The sequence below is a fragment of the Rhipicephalus microplus genome, chromosome 3 (assembly GCF_043290135.1).
Source record: "Rhipicephalus microplus isolate Deutch F79 chromosome 3, USDA_Rmic, whole genome shotgun sequence".
Taxonomy (NCBI): Eukaryota; Metazoa; Arthropoda; class Arachnida; order Ixodida; family Ixodidae; genus Rhipicephalus; species Rhipicephalus microplus.
In genome coordinates this window covers 142,906,330-142,928,561 of record NC_134702.1, presented here as the reverse complement: position 1 = coordinate 142,928,561, position 22,232 = coordinate 142,906,330, and the positions used below count along the sequence as shown (strand labels likewise).

Genomic DNA, 22,232 nt, shown 5'->3' with positions numbered 1-22,232 from the left:
ACGGGCAGCCAATGACCAAGGTGTGGCTTAACAATGTGTAGTTTGTTTTGTGTGTGTATATCCCACTTGCTCTGCCAGTAGTCCCTGAGGTTTCGTTTGAGACACGGCTTAAGATCAAGGGCCGGGATTGGTATGAGTGTAGGGCAGTGCTTTTGTGAACGGATGCAGCGAGCTGATCCGCCCTCACGTTACCTTGAATCTCACGGTGCACTGGCACCCAGCACACTACAACATGTTGTTTGAGTGTGTGAGTGTGCACAAAATGGAGTAAAGTGAGACAAGGACTGGGTTTTTTTGTTTTTAAAAGTGTGCAGAGCCGTTACCACACTGAGGGAGTCCGTATAAATTACTGCTTTTTGTATTTGTAACTGCTTGATGTGTTTAGCCGCCACAAGTATCGCATAAGCTTCCGCTGTGAAGATACTTGTGCCTGGAAGTAGAGGGCCAGCATCCGAAAAAGATGGGCCGCAAGCAGCGTAGGACAAAGAGGAGTTGGACTTGGAGGCATCTGTATAGAACTCATAACGTGTGTATTTGTGTTGAAGTTCCAAGAAGTATGTTCGAATATGGGCAATAGGCGCATGTTTAGTAACTTCTAGGAAAGACACATCGCAATCTATAGTCTGCCACTGCCACGGTGGCGGGTATGCTACAGGAGCCATTAAACTGTGTTCGAGTGACACTCCAGTGTCCTGAGCTAGACCCTTCAGGCGAACTGAGAGGGGCTGCCTCATTGAAGGCCTGTTTTGGAAAAGAATGGAGCTCGACAAGTCATTAATAGTAGAGTATGAGGGGTGCCTCTTGTCTGCCTTCGCCTTAAGGAAATATACAAAGGACATGTAGGTTATTTGCAGATGAAGCGACCACTCATTTGACTCAACGTAAAGGCTTTCTACGGGGCTGGTGCGAAAAGCACCCATAGAAAGGCGGATGCCGGAATGGTGCACGGGATCCAGCATCTTCAAAGCACTTTGAGTCACAGACTGATAAACAATGGCCCCATAATCTAAGCGGGTGCGAATTAGGCTTCTATACAGGTTCATGAGGCATTTCCTGTCACTACCCCACGTAGTATGCGACAACACTTTTATAACATTCATGGCTTTTAAACATTTTGTTTTTAAATACTTTATGTGGGGTACGAAGGCCAACTTGTTGTCCACGATTAAGCCTAAGAATTTATGCTCGGCTTTGACGGACAGACGTTGCCCGTTCAGTCGAATGTCAGGTTCCGAGTGCATGCCTCTCTTTCGAGAGAACAAGACACACGTGCTTTTTTGTGGGTTAAGCCGAAATCTGTTTTCATCTGCCCATTTGGTGACCTTATTTAAACGCAGCTGAACCTGCCGCTCACACATGGCTAAGTTGCATGACTTGAAGCCAAGCTGAGCGTCGTCGACATATGTACAGTAGAACATATTGCGGGGAATGGACAAGTGCAAAGAATTCATTTTAATAATAAAAAGTGTGCAACTAAGCACACCACCTTGTGGCACGCCTGTTTCCTGGATAAATGTATGAGAGAGCACACTGCCCAGACGGACACGGAATGTTCGGTTTGACAGGTAACTTTCGATTATATGAAACATTCTTCCGCGCACGCCAAGGTGTGACAGGTCTCTTAGAATTCCGAAACGCCATGTTGTATCATAAGCCTTTTCGATATCGAGGAACACAGAGAGAAAATATTTTTTATGAACGAAGGCGTCTCTGATCTGTGCCTCGATACGAACAAGGTGGTCTGTGGTGGATCTACTTTCTCGAAACCCGCACTGAAATGGGTCGAGCAAATTATTTGTTTCAAGAAAATGTACAAGTCGGCAGTTTATCATTTTTTCGAAGACTTTGCACAAGCAGCTTGTAAGTGCTATAGGCCTATAACTCGAGGGTAAAGAAGGGTCCTTGCCCTCTTTCAAAATGGGAATAACAATAGCCTCTTTCCAAGCGGTAGGAATAGTGCCAGAAGACCAAATAGCATTGTACAAACAAAGTAGGGTTTTTCGGGTTTCGTTTGGTAGGTTTTTTAACATTTCATACATCACACGGTCAGAGCCTGGGGCAGAAGTACTGCAGGAGTTTAGAGATGTTCGGAGCTCAGCTAGACTGAAAGCTTGGTTAAATGCCTCGTATCTAGTGGATTTGTGTTCGAGTTTCTGCTTTTCTATTCTTGTTCTGTATTTTTGGAAAGTGTCAGTATAGTGGGACGAGCTGGATACCTGTTCGAAGTGTGCACCGAGGAAGTTTGCCTGATCTTCCAAGGTATCACCCTGAGTGTTTACGAGTGGAAGTGCGTGTACTTGTTTTCCTGCTATCCTACTGACCATGTTCCATACTTTAGCCTCCTGTGTGTATGAATTAACCCCTGATAAAAACTTCTGCCAGCTTTCTCTTCTGGCCTACCGACGCGTTCTCCTGCCTTGAGACTTTATTTTCTTAAAGGTTTCAAGATTTTCGGCTGTCGGTGAGTTACGAAGCAGCCTCCAAGCTCTGTTTTGCTGTTTGCGCGCGTTTCGGCATTCATCGTTCCACCATGGCACACATCATTTTCAAGGGTGTCCATTTGTTTGTGGGATGCATTTTGTTGCAGCATCAATCAAAAACGCTGTGAAGTAGTTCACAGCAACATCAATGTTCAAAGTACAGATGTCATTCCAACCTAGACAAGCGATAGTATAAAACTGTTCCCAGTCAGCTGTTTATGAGCCAGTTGGGAACGCGTGGTGGACACTCAGTTACTGTCGTTGTGCTCAAAACTACGGGAAAGTGGTCGCTTCCGTACAGATTACTGACGACTTTCCACTGTAGTAGAGGCACAAGAGATGGAGATACTATGGTCAGGTCTATAGAGGAGTAGGTGTTATTAGCGAGGTTATAATAGGTTGGTACTTTTCGATTTAGGAGACACGCGCTCGATGAGATAAGGAACTGTTCGATCAGCCGACCTCGCGCGTCATACCGAGAGTCACCCCATAGCCTGCTATGCGCATTAAAGTCTCCAAGGAGAACATAAGGTTCCGGAAGTTGATCAGTTAGAGAGTGTAAATCACGTTTTTGCAGCTGATAGCTAGGAGGAATGTAGATAGTGCAGATTGTGATCAGTTTATCAAAAATAACCGCTCGAACAGCCACTGCCTCAAGGGATGTTTGTAGTTGTAGGTGTGTGCATGCAGTTCCTTGTTTCACTATGATGGCAACACCTCCGGATGATGTCATGGCATCATCACGGTCCTTTCGAAAAATAACATGTTTGCGAAGAAAATTTGTGTGTTTTGAATTAAGGTGTGTTTCTTGTACACACAGCACTTTTGGTGTGTGTTCGTGTAAGAGTTCTTGGATGTCGTCAAGGTTTCTGAGAAGGCCCCTGACGTTCCATTGTATAATTTGAGTGTTCATGGTGAATGTAAAATAATGCTGTGTGTACGAAGAGCGAATGGCTGTTTAGACGGGGAGTTTGAGTTCACTTAACAGGGCCATCACCAGGCCCTGTTATTTGCTTTTTTGTTTTCTTGGCACGCTCCAAGGAGCCACGCCGCTCTTTCGGCACCAAGGGTGCCGACGTATCCATTGCCTCCTCGGAGGCACTGGATGCCCGCACGTGCGGGCTGTTAGTTTGGATTTTAGGCCTCGCCTGGTGAGGGGAGGCCTTGAGACCCGAAGACTCTGGAGTCTCCGGCCTCTGTTTGGGAGCAGGCGGTGTAGCCTGGGCTACAGCCGCCTTGGGGGCAGGTGCCACAACCGCCGGCTCGGTATGCGCGGGCCGAAGGTGTGGCGAGGGCTGGTGCGGCGGTGCCACCTGACGCGCCGCATCAGCGTATGTAGGTCCATAGAATGGAGCGACTCTTCGCCGTGCTTCCTTAAACGTAATGTTCTCCTTCACCTTCAATGTAATTATTTCTTTTTCTTTTTTCAAGTAGGTGCAGGAGCGTGAATATGCGGCATGGTTTCCTTCGCAGTTTACACAGTGTGGCGGTTGTTTGCAGTTCTCAGACACGTGGCCTAGGACTCCACATTGTGCACAAGTCTGGCGACCACGACAGGTTTTAGAGCCATGGCCATACCTCTAGCATTGGAAGCAACGACGAGGGTTTGGTATATACGGTCTGATAGATGTCTTTGTGTACCCTGTTTGTATGGAATCTGGTAGTTTACTGGATGCAAACGTGAGTATCAAGTGTTTCGTTGGTATTTCCTTATTATCTCTTCTGATGATGATTCTCTGTACATTAGTGACATTTTGGCTCTTCCACACCTCCAAAAGTTCAGTCTCAGTCAAGTCAATTAGGTCCATGTCAGATACCACTCTGCGAGTTGTGTTCATTGATCTATGTGGTGTTATGATTATTGGTATGCCACCGAAATTTGAAAGACGGTCTAGCTTTTCAAATTGTTCTTTGTCGCAGATTTCGAGGAGAAGGTCTCCACTAGCCATTTTGGTTACCTTGTATCCTGTGCCAAGAGTTTCGGTGAGACATCTAGAAACTAGGAAAGGAGAGACGGTCCTGGCTTGCTTTTCAGTTTTTTCACAGTGGATAACATGAAAGTGAGAATATGTTTCTTTTGGCTGGTTGAAAAAATTTATAGCATCGGTGCGTACCCGCTTTAAGCCGGTACGATCAGACATTAGGGGGAATGCTCTATGCATGCCTTTCTTATTTTTGTTCAGCAGCGTTGGCGGCCACCCACCACGGAGCCCAACGAGGGGACGCTACAAGTTTACAGATGCTGAAAACTGCAGATGCCAGCCGTACTACGCCACTATAACCCAATGCGCCTAGACCAAGGTAGGCTATTTGCACAGGGTTAATCCTAGCCCCCAGGAAATTTGGAAGCAAACGGAAGAGAGTAGAAGACAGGACAGATAAATAGTAAGAGATAAAGACGAAGATGTAGGGAGAGAGAGATAGGAAAAGGCGACTGCCGATTTCCCCTGGGTGGGTCAGCCCAGGGGTGCCGTCTACGTGAAGCCGGGGCCAAAGGGGTGTGTTGCTTCTGCCGGAGGGCCTTAATGATCCAATCACCCAGCGTCCGCTCAACCCCCAGGATCCCCTTTTCTCCGGAGACGGCAAAGCCACACACGGCTAGGCGTGGGAGGGAGTAGAAACTCCCCCGTTAGCTCTGGTTCGTGGTGTCGCTACACACCAAACGCCTACTTGTGCAGGCGCCCCTGCGGGATATGGTAACTCGTAACAGAGCACGGATCCTCGCCCTGTTTTAATGTCGGAACGACAATGGCCTCTTTCCAAGAAGGAGGGAAAACGCCAGAAAACCAGATGGCATTGTACAAGGAAAGTAATGTTTTATGAGTTTTTAGAGGCAGGTCTTTCAACATTTCATAGATTACACGGTCAAATCCTGGAGCGAAATCGCTGCAGCAATTAAGAGATGCCTATAACTCAGCCAAGCAGATGGCTGATTATATGCCTCATATGTAGTACATTTCGTGTCTAGTTTATGTTTTTTCCCTCTTGTCTTGTAGCGTTGAAACTTTTGAGAGTAGTGTCAAGAGCTGGGAACCTGCTTGAAGTGTGCGCCCAGGTAGTTTGCCTGGTCTTCCAAGCTGTCACTTTGTGCATTTACTAGAGGGAGTGGATATGCTTGTTTCCCTTATACTCTTTTCACCCTGTTCCATACTTTACCCGCTTGTGTATATGAGGTGATGCCCAATAAAAACGTATGCCAACTTTCTCTTCTAGCTTGTCGGCACGTCATGCCTTGGAACTTTATGTTCTTAAAGTTTATAAGATTCTCAGATGTTGGTGAGTTTCGAAGCAAATTCCATGCCTTGTTTTATTTTTTTTCGTGCATTACGACACTCTTCGTTCTACCATGGAACAGGTCGCTTGCCTGAGAGTCCGCTTGTTTGTGCAATACTTTTGGTTGCAGCGTCATTCAAAAAAGCAGTGAAGTAATCCACTTTAGCCTCTATGCTTAACGTACTCATCTCATTCCAGGTTAAGCGAGTAACTTTTTGGTACTGTTCCCAATCAGCTTCTTGTGTGAGCCATTTTGGAACCTGTGGAGGACTATCAAAGGCCTATTGATGAGTATGTGTTGTTAGTGATATTGTAATATATTTATGTTTTCTGATTCAAGAGACATGTGCCAGAAGAGAAAAGTAATTGCTCGATTAGACGATCTCTTGCATCACACCGAGTCTCCCCATAAACTGTTATGCGCATTGAAGTCTCCAAGCAGAAGATAGGGCTCTGGAAGTTCATCAATTAGAGACTGGAATTCGTGTTTATTGAGTTGGCGATGGGGAGGTATGTAAATACAACAAAGTTTATTGAATATAACACCTCCAACAGCCACTGCTTCAAGATATGTTTGAAGCAGTATATGTGTACAGGCTGTTCCTCTACTTACTATAATGGCAACACCACCGGATGACGGGTCCGCATCATTTCGGTTCTTTCGAAAAATGACGTATTTGCGTAAGAAGTTGGTGTGTTTCGATTTTAAGTGAGTTTTTTGTACACACAGCACAGCTGGCGTATGTTTGTGTAAAAGTTCCTGGATATCGTCGAGGTTCCTTAACAGTCCTCTCACGTTCCATTGTAATATTTGCGTCATTTTAATATTTTGTGGTGCTGTGTGTACAAAAAATGTTGCCTTAGGCTACAGGGCCTTTGGAGGGCCCTGTAATTCGAAGTTTTTCGTTTTTGGCACACTCCAAAAAGTCGAGCCTATCCTTCGGCGTCTGAGTCGCCGGAAGAGAGGTACTAGTATCCATCACCTCTTGTAAAATGGTGGATGATGCCTGCTCGGCTGGCACACTAACAGAACTTTCGGACCTAACCGCGTATGCACTGGTCCGGGGTAAAGCAGACACAGTAGTCTGCCGACCCTGTTTGTCAGGTGGCGGAGCAGTACAGGCTGCTCCAGACGGGGGTGCTGATGGCACGACCGGGGCCACACTCTGTGTGAAAATGGCGGGTGCAGAAAGATGCGGCGCGGGGCCTCGGCGCGTCACATCTGCGAAAGAGGGATAAGAGGGGTTATGAATTGCTAATCGCTTACGTGCCTCTTGGTATGACAGATTGACTTTGACCTTGGGCTCTACTATTTGTTTTCCTTTCTTCCATATGGGCTGTGATCGTGAGCAGGCAGCGTGATCGCCTTCGCACTTCGAACAGTGAGTTGCTTCTGAGGTGCAGTCGTCGGATATGTGTTGTGTGGATGCACACTTTGGGCATGTGGCGCGCCCTCCGCAACCTTGCGATCCATGCCCGAAACGGTGACATTTGAAACATCGACGAGGATTGAGGATGTGTGGTCGTACATGCAGCTTGTAATAGCCAGTTTCTATTGATTCTGGTAGATCGCTTGTTTTAAAGGTGATTGTAATGAAAATATTCCTTATCGGGGCTAAGGTTCGTCAGAGCTTGCTTTGCGTGTCGTGCGAGGAGAAACGGACTTTGATATGATGCGGTAACAACACACACCACGTTTATGACAGAGCACAAAAGAAAAACATAGAAAACACAGAGGCAGAAAAGATAGATACAATGCAACAGAGAGAACTAAGCTTGATTATAAAATGACCAATTAGAGTTCAAGTAAGAGTGTTCGAAAACCTGAGGGCCAGATCGGTGGTACAACAGACGCTGATGAGGTGAAGAGCAGGAGGCAGTGGAAAGGCGCTATGGAATGCACTCACTTGCCGATGTGCGACGCTCTGGTGACGACGGCGCTTGATGGCGTGGGTGCGACTACGGAGCAGTCAACCCGCTTCGGAGACGCGATGCTTCATGCGAGGAACGGCTAGCTCGCCCAGCTTGCGTCGAGACGCGATGCTCGGCGCAACCATGACCATTAGCCAGGCCACGCCCGTCGCTGTGCCGAACGGCTGACCACAGAAACGCCTTGCTGAGATCCGCGATGCCCTCGGCAAGGAAGAGAACAGCAGGCCAGGCTGCACCCCGAGAAGAAGTACTCGCGCCGGCAACGCCACCCCAGCTGGTGGTTGGACGGCAGTAGCATGGACAGCCGCGTTCCCTCGTCGGAGCCTGGATCGCCTGCGTCCGACGCTTCGGCCCGCTGTCTTCCGTCTGCCGCTGCTTCGGCTCATCCCCAGCAGCGATGATGAGTGATGTTTTGTAGCGCAAGGGCATTTCACGGCTAAAGATCGCCAGTTCTTCTTACTAAAGATATGGACAATGATTGTGATAAGCGGCTGTATAAAGGCCGTAAAATTCCTCGCGGTAGGGCGGGTAAAAAGACACAAGCAATAAAATCATTAACATGCCGTGAAAGGACAGGTGATGATGTTTGTTGACCTGTGTATGTATGGAAGCCCAGGAGAGTAGGTGTGCAGTGCGTCTCCTGCAGAGCCACAATATCCGGAGGGTGCGCGAAAGTGGCAGTGTACTGTTGCAGGGAGCTCATCTTTCGTCGAACCCCCTGCAGTTCCACTGCCACATGGTGAAGGCAGGACTAAGGCAGCCCATCTTGCTCTTTTTGGTCTGTGTCCTGAGTTAAGAGTGATGGGCGAATGTAAGGGTGGGGTGGCTTGGTCAGACTATTGGGGTTTGTAGCTAGTGGCATTGAGTCTTAGGGCCCTGTACTAGATGATGTGAAGCTTTCTTGTATTATGCTGCTTTAGCTCTTTTACAAGTGCTTGGGCATGGGCCTTTAACATATCCCTAAGTTCTGCACGGAAATCATGAATTGTCTGAGTGATCATGCTGGTTACTTCAGCTTTAAGCGAGTCTCTCAGTTTTGTGAGGGCATCTTGCAGCTCTTGCTTAGTGCAGTTATGTGCGTTAAAAGTGAGAGGTACGTTGGGATGGTTGAGTGATGAGGGTGGATGGTAGGAATCAGGTAAAGAAGATTTAAGGCTGGGAGGCCCCGCTGCCCAACTCACCTTAGTTGGAGGCGTCTGTCCAGCAAGCGCTGGCTTCTTGGCTGGTGGCGATTCTGGTCTCTCCACACTGGCGGCTCTGTTCTTTTGCGGGATCAGTCCCACGGTGGTGGTGCTGGTTTTAGATGCGGTTCCTGGCGTGTTGTTTAAGGAGTCCAAGGCCCTGTCCTCAGACTTCCCTTTGCTCTTGGATCGCCTGCGCCTCGTTTTGTACCTGGGCTGGTGTCCAATTGGGTGGTAATGTAGGGGGTGGTGATAACACGTTCGCCTCCAGTGCTTTGTTAAGGTAATGCTTGTTTGGAGGTTTCTGTTCCCTCGCAGGACATTTGGGGTGCGTAGCTGGGTGGTCACCCTTGCAGTGGAAGCATTGAGTTGTGCTGCTGTGCTCCGGCGCTGGTGTCTCAACTTCACATGCTTGGCATCGGTGTTTTGTCGGGGTTGGACATAAGTCTGCCGATGTCCAAATGCAAGGCAGATTGTGCAAACTTGTTTGCGAGGTCGGTGAATGTAGCATCGGTATTTTGCGTGGTAATAGTAGACATAACGTGGAACTTGAAGGCCTGCAAAAGTTAACAACGTCGTGTTTGTGGATCCCATCATTCGGGCGTGCAACACATCGGCGTCGGGTGCATAGATGTTGTCGAGGCATTCGGTGGGTGAAGTATTCTTCTCGGGGCTGATGATGACTCCCTTGCGAGAATTGTCTGGAGCAGCTACATAAGCTTGCATTTCATATTTCTGCGATCCTAGATTTAGTGCAGTGACGGCTTGCAACTTTGTCGCAATATTTTCGTCACGTGTGCTCATGATGGCTATATTGTGTTTGCTTGGATGCGAAAAAGGAGCTTGTTGACTGTTTTTCCTGGCAGCCCAGCAGCTATGCAGATGGCGCGTGCCAACACATGATGTGCCCACTCACTGAGGCGAAGGCCTCCTTGTGGTCGGAAAAGCACCTTGAAGTCATCGACAGGTAGGGGTGGTGGCCGCGGGGTCGCTTGATTTTTGGCAGGCAAGGGTTTGAGTGCAGAATTTGTTGTGGTGTTTGGCTTGCGTCGGCGGGTGGCAGTGAACCAAGAACCATCGTCCGGATCCACTGGATATTCGTCGGTGTCTGCAGCATATATTGCTGCTCATTCGATGGTGGAAACCGAAGAAGCCATGCCTAAGCAGTGTAGATCAGGCGCACACCAAATGTCACTGCAACGCCCAGGCCAAGCGCGAAAAGTTGCAGCGGCGTCGGTGCGGTGTCACGGAGACGGCGATGTATTTATTGGCTATGCTTGGTCACCAGAAAGTTGCTGAAAAGAGCACTTTCACGTATCGAAACACTTTTAACAGCCTTGGCTGTGAAAGTCCTCACTGGAAAGTCTGAAGTAGGTCTGTTCAACGAGAGCATCGTGGACAAAGACCCATGGAAGCGTCCAAGGACTGGGAGGAACGATGGAAAAACACGTCCATTCAGTTCCACGGTCGAGTGAAAAGTTCCATGTAGTGGGAGGAGTCAACTTAATGCATGTAATATTACTTTGCAAACGTCAAAATTGATGATGACGATGTGTGGTGTTTTATGGCGCAAGGGCCAATTGATGGCCAAAGAGCGCCATTTCAATGAGTATAGAGATGCGGACAATGATGCGTGGCTGTATAGGGGCCTTAAGATTACTCGCGATAATGCGGGTAAAAACATAAGTATTAAAAACATGACAGTGGCGTGATATGCATATTAAAAAGGGTGACAAAGGTATTGATAATAAAAACATGTAAAAATATTTGGCACTAGCACACTTGTCTCATCAGTGCCCTTGTGTCCAAGGGCTGTGAGGCAAGTGCTTTTAAATGTAATCACAGCAGCAGCGACCTCTCTTGAGAGGTCACGCTACGCAATGCCTGGGTATATTACATGGTAAAAATTAACATCTCTTAAAAAAGCTAACAATGATTTATGGGTGAAAAATGGTTCCCTACCGACAAACATTGCAGGGTGTAAAGGTATATGTTGTCGGTAGGGTAATGGGAAGTGTTGTTTTCTAAGAGTTTCTAACTGTTTACATTGGATTAAAACGTGAAGAACTGTTAAAACCTCACCACATTTATCACACAATGGTGGATCACCACCGGATAAAAGATGTGTGTGTGTCGTGTATGTGTGCCCTATCCTGAGTCTTGTTAGTGTTACCTCTGTTAGACGTGATTTTGATACTGGTGGCCAATGGCCAAGGTGTGGCTTGATAACGTGTAGTTTGTTTTGTGTGTGTGTATCCCACTTGCACTGCCAGTAGTCCCTGAGGTTTAGTTTGAGAGACGGCTTAAGATCAAGGGCCGGGATTGATATGGATGTAATGGCGGTGCTCTCATGGACGGATGCAGCGAGCTGATCCGCCCTCACGTTGCCTTGGATCTCACGGTGCCTGGCACCCAGCACACTACAACATGTTGGTCACCAGAAAGCACCACAGCGTTGTGTCAAAAAAGAGGTGCCTGAGAAAGAGGTGTCTGTGCGTTTGTTCGCGGATGATTGCGTCATTTTTAAGCAAATTTCCTCACCGTGTGATCATGTGGCCTTACAAGATGCACTTATCGCTATCAATAGCTGGTGTCAGAACGGGGGCATGCAGTTAAACACTAACAAAACTGTGCTTCTGCGCATCACCAGGAAGCTACGTCCTAGTCAATTCCACTATACTCTAAGAGGCACTAACATAAATAATGTAGACAAATATAAGTACTTGGGCGTCACACTCTCAAGCAAATTAACTTGGTCGACCCACATAACTGACATTACCACTTCTGCATTACGTAAGCTATGGTTTCTAAAAAGAAAACTAGCATCTGCACCCTCGCGTACTTAAATTCTAGCCTATAATGCCTGTGTTCGTTCTAAGCTTGAGTATGCTTCTATTATCTGGGATCCGCATACCAAGAAAGATATTATGAATCTGGAAAGTATTAACAGAAAGGCTGTAAGGTTTATTTTTGGCAAATATCGTAGGTTTGATTCCCCGACCACCTTAATGCAATTAAACGACATTTCTACTTTAGAAGCTCGGAGAAAGTTCAGTCGTCTTTCCTTTCTTTACAATTGTTTGTGTGGTATTGTAAAAATTGATCTCCCTGACTGTGTTAAACCGCTCTCAGTACGACGTACTCGTCATGGTTATGAACATGCTCTAACCCCAATTTTTGCCCGATCAAATGCTTTTAAATATAGTTTTTTTCCTAGAACTGTCGATGACTGGAATTGTTTGCCGTGTGACATGTTTCATTCTAATAAGTTTCTTGGTGACCTTGAGCGTCACCTTCTTTCTTAACCTTTTGTTTCTTTTTGCATTGTTGTCTGTTGTTTTCTACAATTACGTTTTGATGTATCCACTCCTGCTTGGGCCAGCACATTGGCCTGCAGTATTGTGAAATAAAATAAATAAATAAATAAATGTTGTTTGTGCGTGTAGAGTGTGCACAAAATGGAGTTAGTGAGACAAGGACTGGGTTTTTTTGTTTTTTAAGACTGTGCAGAGCCGTTACCACACTGAGGGAGTCTGTATAAATTACTGCTTTTTGTATTTGTAATTGTTTGATGTGTTTAGCTGCCACCAGTATCGCGTAAGCTTCCGCTGTGAATATACTTGTGCGTGGATGAAGAGGGCCAGCATCCGAAAAGGATGGGCCGACAGCAGCGTAGGACACAGAGGAGTTAGTCTTGGAGGCATCTGTGAAGAACTCAGGACATGTGTATTTGTGTTGAAGTTCCAGAAAGTATGTTCGGATATGGGCAATAGGTGCATGTTTTGTAACCTCTAGGAAAGACACATCGCAGTCTATAGTCTGCCACTGCCACGGTGGCGGGTATGCTACAGGAGCCATTAAACTATGTTCAAGTGACACTTCAGTTTCTTCAGCTAGACACTTCAGGCGAATTGAGAAGGGCTGCCTCATCGAAGGCCTGTTTTGAAACAGAGTTGAGCTCGACAAATCATTAATTGTAGAGTATGAGGGGTGCCTCTTGTCTGCTTTCACCTTAAAGAAATATACAAAGGACATGTAGGTTCTTTGCAGATGAAGCGACCACTCATTTGTCTCAACGTAAAGGCTTTCTACGGGGCTGGTGCGAAAAGCACCCGTAGAAAGGCGGATGCCCGAATGGTGCACGGGATCCAGCATTTTCAAAGCACTTTGAGTCGCTGACTGATAAATAATGGCCCCATAATCTAAGCGGGTGCGAATAAGGCTTCTATACAGGTTCATGAGGCATTTCCTGTCTCTACACCACGTAGTACGTGACAACACTTTTATAACATTCATGGCTTTTAAACATTTTGTTTTTAAATACTTTATGTGGGGTACGAAGGTCAACTTGTTGTCCAAGATTAAGCCTAAGAATTTATGCTCAGCTTTGACGGACAGTTGTTGCCCGTTCAGTTGAATGTCAGGCTCCGAGTGCATGCCTCTCTTTCGAGAGAACAAGACACACGTGCTTTTTTGTGGGTTAAGTCAAAATCCGTTTTCATCTGCCCATTTGGAGACCTTATTTAAACCCAGCTGCACCTGCCGCTCACACATGGCCAAGTTGCATGACTTGAAGCCAAGCTGGACGTCGTCGACATATGTACAATAGAACATATTGCAGGGAATGGACAAGTGCAAAGAATTCATTTTAATAATAAAAAGTGTGCAACTAAGCACACCACCTTGTGGCACGCCTGTTTCCTGGACAAATGTTTGGGAGAGCACACTGCCCAGACGGACACGGAATGTCCGGTTTGACAGGTAACTTTCGATTATATGAAACATTCTTCCGCGCACACCAAGATGGGACAGGTCTCTTAGAATTTTGAAACGCCATGTTGTATCATAAGCCTTTTCGATATCGAGGAACACAGAGAGAAAATATTGTTTATGGACGAACGCGTCTCTGATCTGTGCCTCGATACGAACAAGGTGGTCTGTGGTGGATCTACTTTCTCGGAACCCGCACTGAAATGGGTCGAGCAAATTATTTGTTTCAAGAAAATGTACAAGTCGGCAGTCTATCAATTTTTCGAAGACTTTGCACAAGCAGCTTGTAAGTGCTATAGGCCTATAACTCGAGGGTAAAGAAGGGTCCTTGCCCTCTTTCAAAATGGGAATAACAATAGCCTCTTTCCAGGAGGTAGGGATAGTGCCAGAAAACCAGATAGCATTGTACAAACAAAGTAGGGTTTTTCGTGTTTCGGCTGGTAGGTTTTTTAACATTTCATACATCACACGGTCAGAGCCTGGGGCAGAAGTACTGCAGGAGTTTAGAGATGTTCGGAGCTCCGCTAGACTGAAAGCTTGGTTATATGCCTCGTATCTAGTGGATTTGTGTTCGAGTGTCTGCTTTTCTATTTTTGTTCTGTATTTTTCGAAAGTGTCAGTATAGTGGGACGAGCTGGATACCTGTTCGAAGTGTGCACCGAGGAAGTTTGCCTGATCTTCCAAGGTATCACCTTGAGTTTTTACGAGTGGAAGTGTGTGTACTTGTTTCCCTGCTATCCTACCGACCATGTTCCAGACTTTGGCCTCTTGTGTGTATGAATTGATCCCTGACAAAAACTTCTGCCAGCTTTCTCTTCTGGCCTGCCGACGCGTTCTCCTGCCTTGAGACTTTGTTTTCTTGAAGGTGTCAAGATTTTCGGCTGTCGGTGAGTTACGAAGCAGCCTCCAAGCTCTGTTTTGCTGTTTGCGCGCGTTTCGGCATTCATCGTTCCACCATGGCACACATCATTTTCAAGGGTGTCCATTTGTTTGTGGGATGCATTTTGTTGCAGCATCAATCAAAAACGCTGTGAAGTAGTTCACAGCAACATCAATGTTCAAAGTACAGATGTCATTCCAACCTAGACAAGCGATAGTATGAAACCGTTCCCAGTCGGCTCTGTTTATGAGCCATTTGGGAACACGGGGTGTACACTCAGTTGCTGTAGTTGTGCTCAAAACTACGGGAAAGTGGTCGCTTCCGTACAGATTACTGACGACTTTCCACTGAAGTAGAGGCACAAGAGATGGAGATACTATGCTTAAGTCTATGGAGGAGTAGGTGTTATGTGCGATATTATAATAGGTTGGTTCTTTTCGGTTTAGGAGACACGCGCTCGACGAGAGAAGGAACTGTTCGATCAGTCGACCTCGCGCGTCATACCGGGAGTCACCCCATAGCCTGCTATGCGCATTAAAGTCTCCAAGGAGAACATAAGGTTCCGGAAGTTCATCAATTAAAGAGTGTAAATCACGTTTTTGCAGCTGATAGCTAGGAGGAATGTAAATAGTGCAGATCGTGATCAGTTTATCAAAAAGAACCGCTCGAACAGCCACTGCCTCAAGGGATGTTTGGAGTTGTAAGTGTGTGCATGCAATTCCTTGATTCACTATGATGGCAACACCTCCGGATGATGTCATGGCATCATCACGGTCCTTTCTAAAAATAACGTATTTACGAAGAAAACTTGTGTGTTTTGAATTAAGGTGTGTTTCTTGTACACACAGCACTTTTGGTGAGTGTTCGTGTAAGAGTTCTTGGATGTCGTCAAGGTTTCTGAGAAGGCCCCTGACGTTCCATTGTATAATTTGAGTGTTCATGGTGAATGTAAAATAGTGCTGTGTGTACGAAAAGCGAGTGGCTGTTTAGACGGGAGTTTGAGTTCACTTAACAGGGCCGTCACCAGGCCCTGTTATCGGCTTTTTTGTTTTCTTGGCGCGCTCTAAGGAGCCACGCCGCTCTTTCGGCACCAAGGGTGCCGACGTATCCATTGCCTCCTCGGAGGCACTGGATGCCCGCACGTGCGGGCTGTTAGTTCGGATTTTGGGCCTCGCCTGGTGAAGGGAGGCCTTGAGACCCGAAGACTCTGGAGTCTCCGGTCTCTGTTTGGGAGTAGGCGGTGTAGCCTGGGCTACAGCCGCCTTGGGGGCAGGTGCCACAACCGCCGGCTCGGTATGCGCGGGCCGGAGGGGTGGCGAGGGCTGGTGCGGCGGTGCCCCCTGACGCGCCGCATCAGCATATGTTGCGCCGTAAAATGTCGACACTCTTCGTCTTGCTTCTTTGAATGTGATGTTTTCTTTGACTTTAATAGTGATTATTTCTTTTTCTTTCTTCCAGTTAGGACACGAACGCGAATACGCGGCGTGTTCCCCATCACAATTCACGCAGTGAGGCGTAGTAACAGTTATCAGATGGGTGGCCATGGCTACCACATCTTGCACAAGTTTCCTGACCCCGGCAGTTCTGCGAGCCATGACCAAATCGTTGACATTTATAACACCGTCTTGGATTGGGAATGTAGGGACGGACAGAGAGTTTGATGTAGCCTGTCTCTATAGATGAAGGCAGTGTGCTAGATGCAAAAGTGAGTATTAAATGTTTAGTAGGTATTTCTTTGTTGTCGCGTCTGATGACGATTCGTTTCACATCCGTGACATTTTGCTCTTTCCACCCTTCAAGCAGTTCCTGTTCAGACATTTCAAGAAGGTCTGCTTCTGAAACAACTCCGCGTGAGGTGTTCGTCGATCTATGAGGTGAAACAGATACTGGGATATTACCAAATGCTACGAGACTGCCAAGTTTTTCATAGTGGTGTTTTTCAGGCAGCTCAAGGAGAAGGTCTCCGCTAGCCATCTTTGTAACCTTGTATCCTGGGCCAAAGAGCTCGGTCAGAGATTTAGCAACAAGAAATGGTGATATGGCTCTGGCTTGTTTTGTTGGGTTTTTGCTGTGCACAACATGGAATTTGGGAAAGCATTGTCTGGGTTGGCTGAAAATTGAGATGTCATCGGTGCGTCCCCTCTTAGGCGGAGGACGATCTAGGAGACGGGGAAATGCAGGTGTTCCCATAGTAGTGTACTTTTTTTCGGCAGCAATGGCGACCACCCACCATGGAGTCCAACCAGGGGACGCTGAAGCACTTAATAGCATAAGGCTGCAGACGCCAGCCGTACATTGCCACTATAACCAAATATAACTACTCGAGGTTGAGTAATTACACAAGGTTAACCCTTGCCGCCAGGAAAAATCGGAAGTAAATGGAAGAGAGAAGAAGACAGGATAGATTTAAAGACGAGAAAAGACTAAGATGTAGGAAGAGAGAGATAGGAAAAGGCGACTGCCAATTTCCCCTGGGTGGGTCAGCCCAGGGGTGCCGTCTACGTGAAGCCGGGGCCAAAGGGGTGTGTTGCCTCTGCCGGGGGGCCTTAAAGGTCCAATCACCCAGCGTCGGCTCAACCCCCAGGATCCCCTTTTCCCCGGACACGGCAAAGCCACGCACGGCTAGGCGTGGGAGGGAGTAGAAACTCCCCCGTTAGCTCGGGTCCGTGGTGTCGCTACACACCAAACGCCTACTTGAGCAGGCGCCCCTGCGGGGAACGTGCAAATTGTGCCAGGCGTCAGAGCACATGAATCAAGTGTAGGTAAGAGGAATGCCCACTACTGCAGCGACATCGACACGTTGGCGCGAGGCACGAGCTAAGACTGCCTGGTTGCTGCTGCGACGCTGCCCGTACATCCGGCTAGCTCTTGCTGCTTCTGTACCGACGCTGATACCGCTTTTGACCTTGCATTTACATTATATTTTGGTGGAGAGTGCTGCGGTCTTCCCCAGTCCTGGAAGTGCGTAGCCGAAAGCTGCCATCCGTCATGCCTGATGACGCTGTCTTCACACCCCCACCGGCTTCGCCACGCAGGAGCTGTCCCGGTGCCCAGCTCTTGCGAGAACACGACATCTTCAGCGGCACCGACGAGAAAGACGTTGAGGATTGGCTGGAATCTTATGAACGAGTCAGAACTACTAACAAATGGGACGATCCCACAAAGCTTGGTACCGTGGTGTTTTATTTAACGAATGTTGCCAAGCTGTGGTACAGAAACCATGAGGCGGATATCCCCACTTGGGCCAACTTCAAAACCTGCATCGCAGATGTTTTTGGACGCCCTGGTGTGCGCAAACTTTGCGCAGAACAACGCCTACGAGACCAATCCCAACAAACTGGTGAGACATTCACCAGCTGCATAGACGACATGCTCGACCTCTGCCGGCGTGTCGACCCTTCGATGGCAGAAACTGACAAGGTGCGACATATCATGAAAGGCATTTCCGACGACTCCTTTCACATGCTGCTCTCCAACAACCCTGTCACTGTCGCTGAGGTCATCGAGTTGTGTCAGAGTTTCGACGAGCTGCGACGACAGCGTCTTCTCACGCGACGCCCTGACGTCCCGGATGACACCCTCTCAAGCCTGACCACCACATTTGACCTTCAGTCGCTGCTATCGCAGATCAAGGAGTTTGTTCGTGCTGAGGTCGCTCGTCAGCTATCGCTGCTATCAACAGCCGGCCAACCACGCTCACCTCTGCCAGCAAACATTCGCCAGGTCATCCAGGAGCAAGTTTGCGCGGCTCTGCCATCTGCCCGTGACACTTCACCATTGCCGCGCCCTGTTGCCTGTGCCGAGGTAAATGCACCTCTAAGCTATGCTGAAGTGGCGGCTCGACCACCTCTTCAGACTTTTACGTCACTTCCCCCAGCCGTGCCGCTCCGACCCACTCCTCGGTTCGCTCAGCCAAGGTCCGTCCAGAGTAGTGGACAATGGCGTACACTCGACAATCGCCCAATACTCTTTGCCTGTGGGCTACCTGGCCACATAGCGCGATACTGCCGTCGGCGTGTCCCTGTCTACCGCCAGAGCTACGACCAGACCTTCGAACCTGCCTTTTAAGTGCCACCGCGCCCTTCGTTCACAGGCTCTCAGCCACCCGACCAGACGTCATCGTACGCCGACCACCGCCCTCCTGTTAACCGCCGCTAGCCATCACCTCGACGCCGCTCGCTATCGCCGATGCGTCGTCGTCCTTTATCGCCGGAGCGGGAAAACCAATTGCCGCAGTTCCAGAGGCAGGAACTGTGTCGCCAGCGAAAAGACCAAGGCCTCTCACTTTACCAACGAATGTTCTGGACGTACATGTGGACGACATCGCTGCACTCGCTCTTGTCGACACTGGTGCCGCAGTTTCAGTGATAAGTGCTAGACTGCCGCTTGCTCAAAAAAGTTATGACGCCACCAGCATGACGTAACGCCACCAGTTATGACGTACAGCCAGCGCAGATCACGTCACACCGGCCACTGCCTGTACTGCTTGCATCGCGATTGATGGCCTCATTTATGTCGTTGAATTGCTAGTGTTGGATTCCTGCTCCCATGACCTCATTTTGGGCTGGGATTTTCTCTCCGCTAATAAGGCTGTCATCGACTGCTCTCGCACTGAGGTGGCATTTGAAGTGTTTGACGACGCTCCATTATATGATGCTCATGAAACCGGGGACAAACTATTTGTTGCTGAAGACGTCATCATACCGCCACACTCTTTTGCCCTTACCATGGTGTCTTGCAACTCTCTCGGCGAGTCTAGTGTCCTTTTCACGTCATCTGCTCTTTTCGTTCATCGCAAGTGTTCGCCGCTACCTTATGCCCTTCTAGAACTTGATGACGGCGTCAGCAAACTGCTCATCTCGAACCTGTTGTCATGTCCTGTAACATTACTTCGGGGTGAGTGCGTCGGGCGTGTTTACAGTCTCGACCCTTCTGCAATTATCAACATGCCGGCTGGTCCTTCTGCCGAACACGAAGTCGCCGGAGTGACTTGTGCCTCTTCGCCGCAGACTGCTAGGCCAGATGTACTGAGCAGCTCCATCGCCGACACGCTAACCGTTTCGCAACGTGCTCAGCTTCTACGACTGCTGAACAAGTTCTGTTATTCCTTCGACTGCCAGCATACTCTTCTCGGCCGCACGTCAGCCGTGTGTCACCGCATCAACAAGGGTACCAATGCGCCATTGCGCCAAAGACCTTATCGCGTGTCCGCAGCCGAGCGCCAGGTTAACGATGACCAAGTAGCTGACATGCTCAAGCGTGGCGTCATCCAGCCTTCGAATAGCCCTGAGGCATCTCCAGTCGTTCTCGTTAAGAAGAAGGACAGGTCAATTCGCTTCTGTGTTGACTACCATCGTCTTAACAAAATAACTCAAAAGGACGTTTACCCGTTACCAAGAATCGACGATACCCTTGACTGCCTCCAAGGTGTGGAGTTCTTCTCTTCTATTGACTTACGGAGTGGCTACTGGCAAGACCCTCTGGCACCTGAAGATCAGCCTAAGACGGCCTTTGTCACACCTGATGGCCTTTACGAATTCTGTGTCATGCCTTTTGGTTTTTGCACCGCACCCGCAGCAAGGGGCACGGCATCGCATCAAGAATGGGGCGTTCACCGATGCTCTTGTTACAGGTGACGCTACAACTTGCCTTCAGTTCCTGTCCTTTCGTATCCTGGCCGGCGGTTTCCACGGAACGCCAGCTTTGCCGTCATCAGACATGCTTCGGCCCGCCAGGTTTGGAAAAAAAAGAGCACATAATCTGGCAACAAGCGACGTCTTCATCTGCCATCTGCGCACCGACGAGCCTATATAAACGCCCACCGGACCGCTCTTCACTTGGGCAAGGCATCGCATCAAGAATGGGGCGTTCACCGATGCTCTTGTTACTAGGTGACGCTACATCTTGCCTTCAGTTCCTGTCCTTTCGCATCCTGGCCGGCCGTTTCCACGGAACGCCAAATTTGATGATGAGTAGTTTTTTAGTGGCACAAGGGCCAATTGATGGCCAAAGAGCGCCATTTCAATTGACTACAGATATGAACAATGATATGGTGCGTGGCTGTAAAGAGCCTTAAAATTCCTCGCTCTAACGCGGGTTAAAACATGAAAGTAATAAAATCATGACAGTGGCGTGACATACGTGTGGTGATAGGTGATGGCAAAATGTCATGATAATAAAACCATGATGAAGATATAGTCACCGCAGCCACGACCACTCTATACAGGTCGTGCTATGGATGACCTCGAAATATCGGGTGAAAGCTTTGCACATCTTTTAAAAACGTAAAAAGTGTTTGCAGTTTAAAAAGCAGATCCCTACCGATGAGCATCCCAGGGTGTAGAGGGAGCTGCTGTCGGTAGGGCAGTAAAAAGTGCTTTTTTCTTAGAGCATCTAGCTCATTGCACTGGACGAGAATGTGGAGAACCGTAAGGGGCTTTCCACATCTCTCACAATATGGTGGATCACCGGTAGACAGAAGAAATGAATGTGTAGAATGTGTGTGTCCTGTTCTAAGCCTTGTTAGTATTACTTCCGTGTGTCGTGATTTTGATAGTGGCGGCCAATAACCTAGTTGCAGCTTAATAGCATGGAGTTTATTATCTGTGTGTTTATCCCACATGCTCCACCAATACCCCCTGAGCTTTCGTTTTATAAAAGGTTTTAAGTCAAGTGCAGGGAGTGGTGTTGATGCATTGGCAGTAGTGACATTGGCGCAAGCAGCCAGATTGTCGGCCAAAACGTTCCCTTGTATTTCACGGTGCCCTGGAACCCAGCAGACAACGACATGCTGTTTTGATGTGTAGAGTGTGCACAGAAGTGAGTAGAGTGACACCAGCACGGGGTTCTTGTGTTTTTTAGGAGTTTTCAGGGCTTTGACCACCCTTAGGGAATCTGTGTATATTACCGCCTTTTGTAATTTTATCTGTTTATTGTGTTTTACGACCGCCAGTATTGCGTAAGCTTCTCCTGTGAAGATGCTTGCATTAGGATGAAGAACGCCGGCCTCAGAAAAGGATTGGCCTGCCGCTGCATATGACACAGAAGTGTTCGACTTTGACGCATCAGTAAAGAACTCAGGGCATGTGTATTTATGTTGTAGTTCTGATGATGATATATGGTGTTTTTTGGCGCAAGGGCCATTTGATGTCCACAGAGCGCCAGTTCATGAGACAGGAATGTGGACAATGGTTGTGATTAGCGGCTGTACAAGGGCCATAAAATTCCTCGCAGTAAAGCGGGTAAAAACATACAAGTAATAAAATCATGACTATGCCGTGAAAGGTGTGCATGGTGTGAATAGGTGACAAAACTTGGTGATAATGAAAAACGATGGTGGACATGTATGGCATTAGCACAAGTACCTCACACGTTCGTACTCTTGCGTGCAAGGGCCCTGAGGCAAGTGCTTTCCTGTGTAGCCACCGCAGCAAAAACCTCTCTAGAGAGGTCGTGCTACGGTATGCCCGGGTATATGATATGAAATTTATGGATTTCCTTTAAAAACGCTAATAATGATTTGTGACTAAAAAGCGGTTCCCTACCGACGAACATTGCAGGGTGTAAAGGTATATGTCGTCGGTAGGATAGTGGGAAGTGTTGTCTTCTTAGAGTGTCTAAATGTTTACATTGAATTAAAACGTGAAGAACTGTTAATGCCTCACCACATTTATCACACAATGGTGGATCACCACCGGACAAAAGATGTGTGTGTGT

General features: G+C 47.9%; 1 protein-coding gene across 3 annotated transcripts in view; it reads right to left on the bottom strand.

The window, feature by feature from the left end:
• Positions 1 to 22,232, bottom strand: part of LOC142803959 (uncharacterized) — a 186,009-nt gene that overhangs the window by 17,625 nt on the left and 146,152 nt on the right. The window contains exon 3 of one of the 3 annotated variants that reach the window (XR_012894391.1): positions 15,916 to 16,351. The exons of the other annotated variants lie outside the window; for them this stretch is intronic. The gene's annotated coding sequence lies outside the window, so the exon portion shown is untranslated. Of the gene's footprint in view, positions 1 to 15,915; positions 16,352 to 22,232 lie in introns of those variants that run through there. 3 annotated transcript variants of the gene reach the window in all.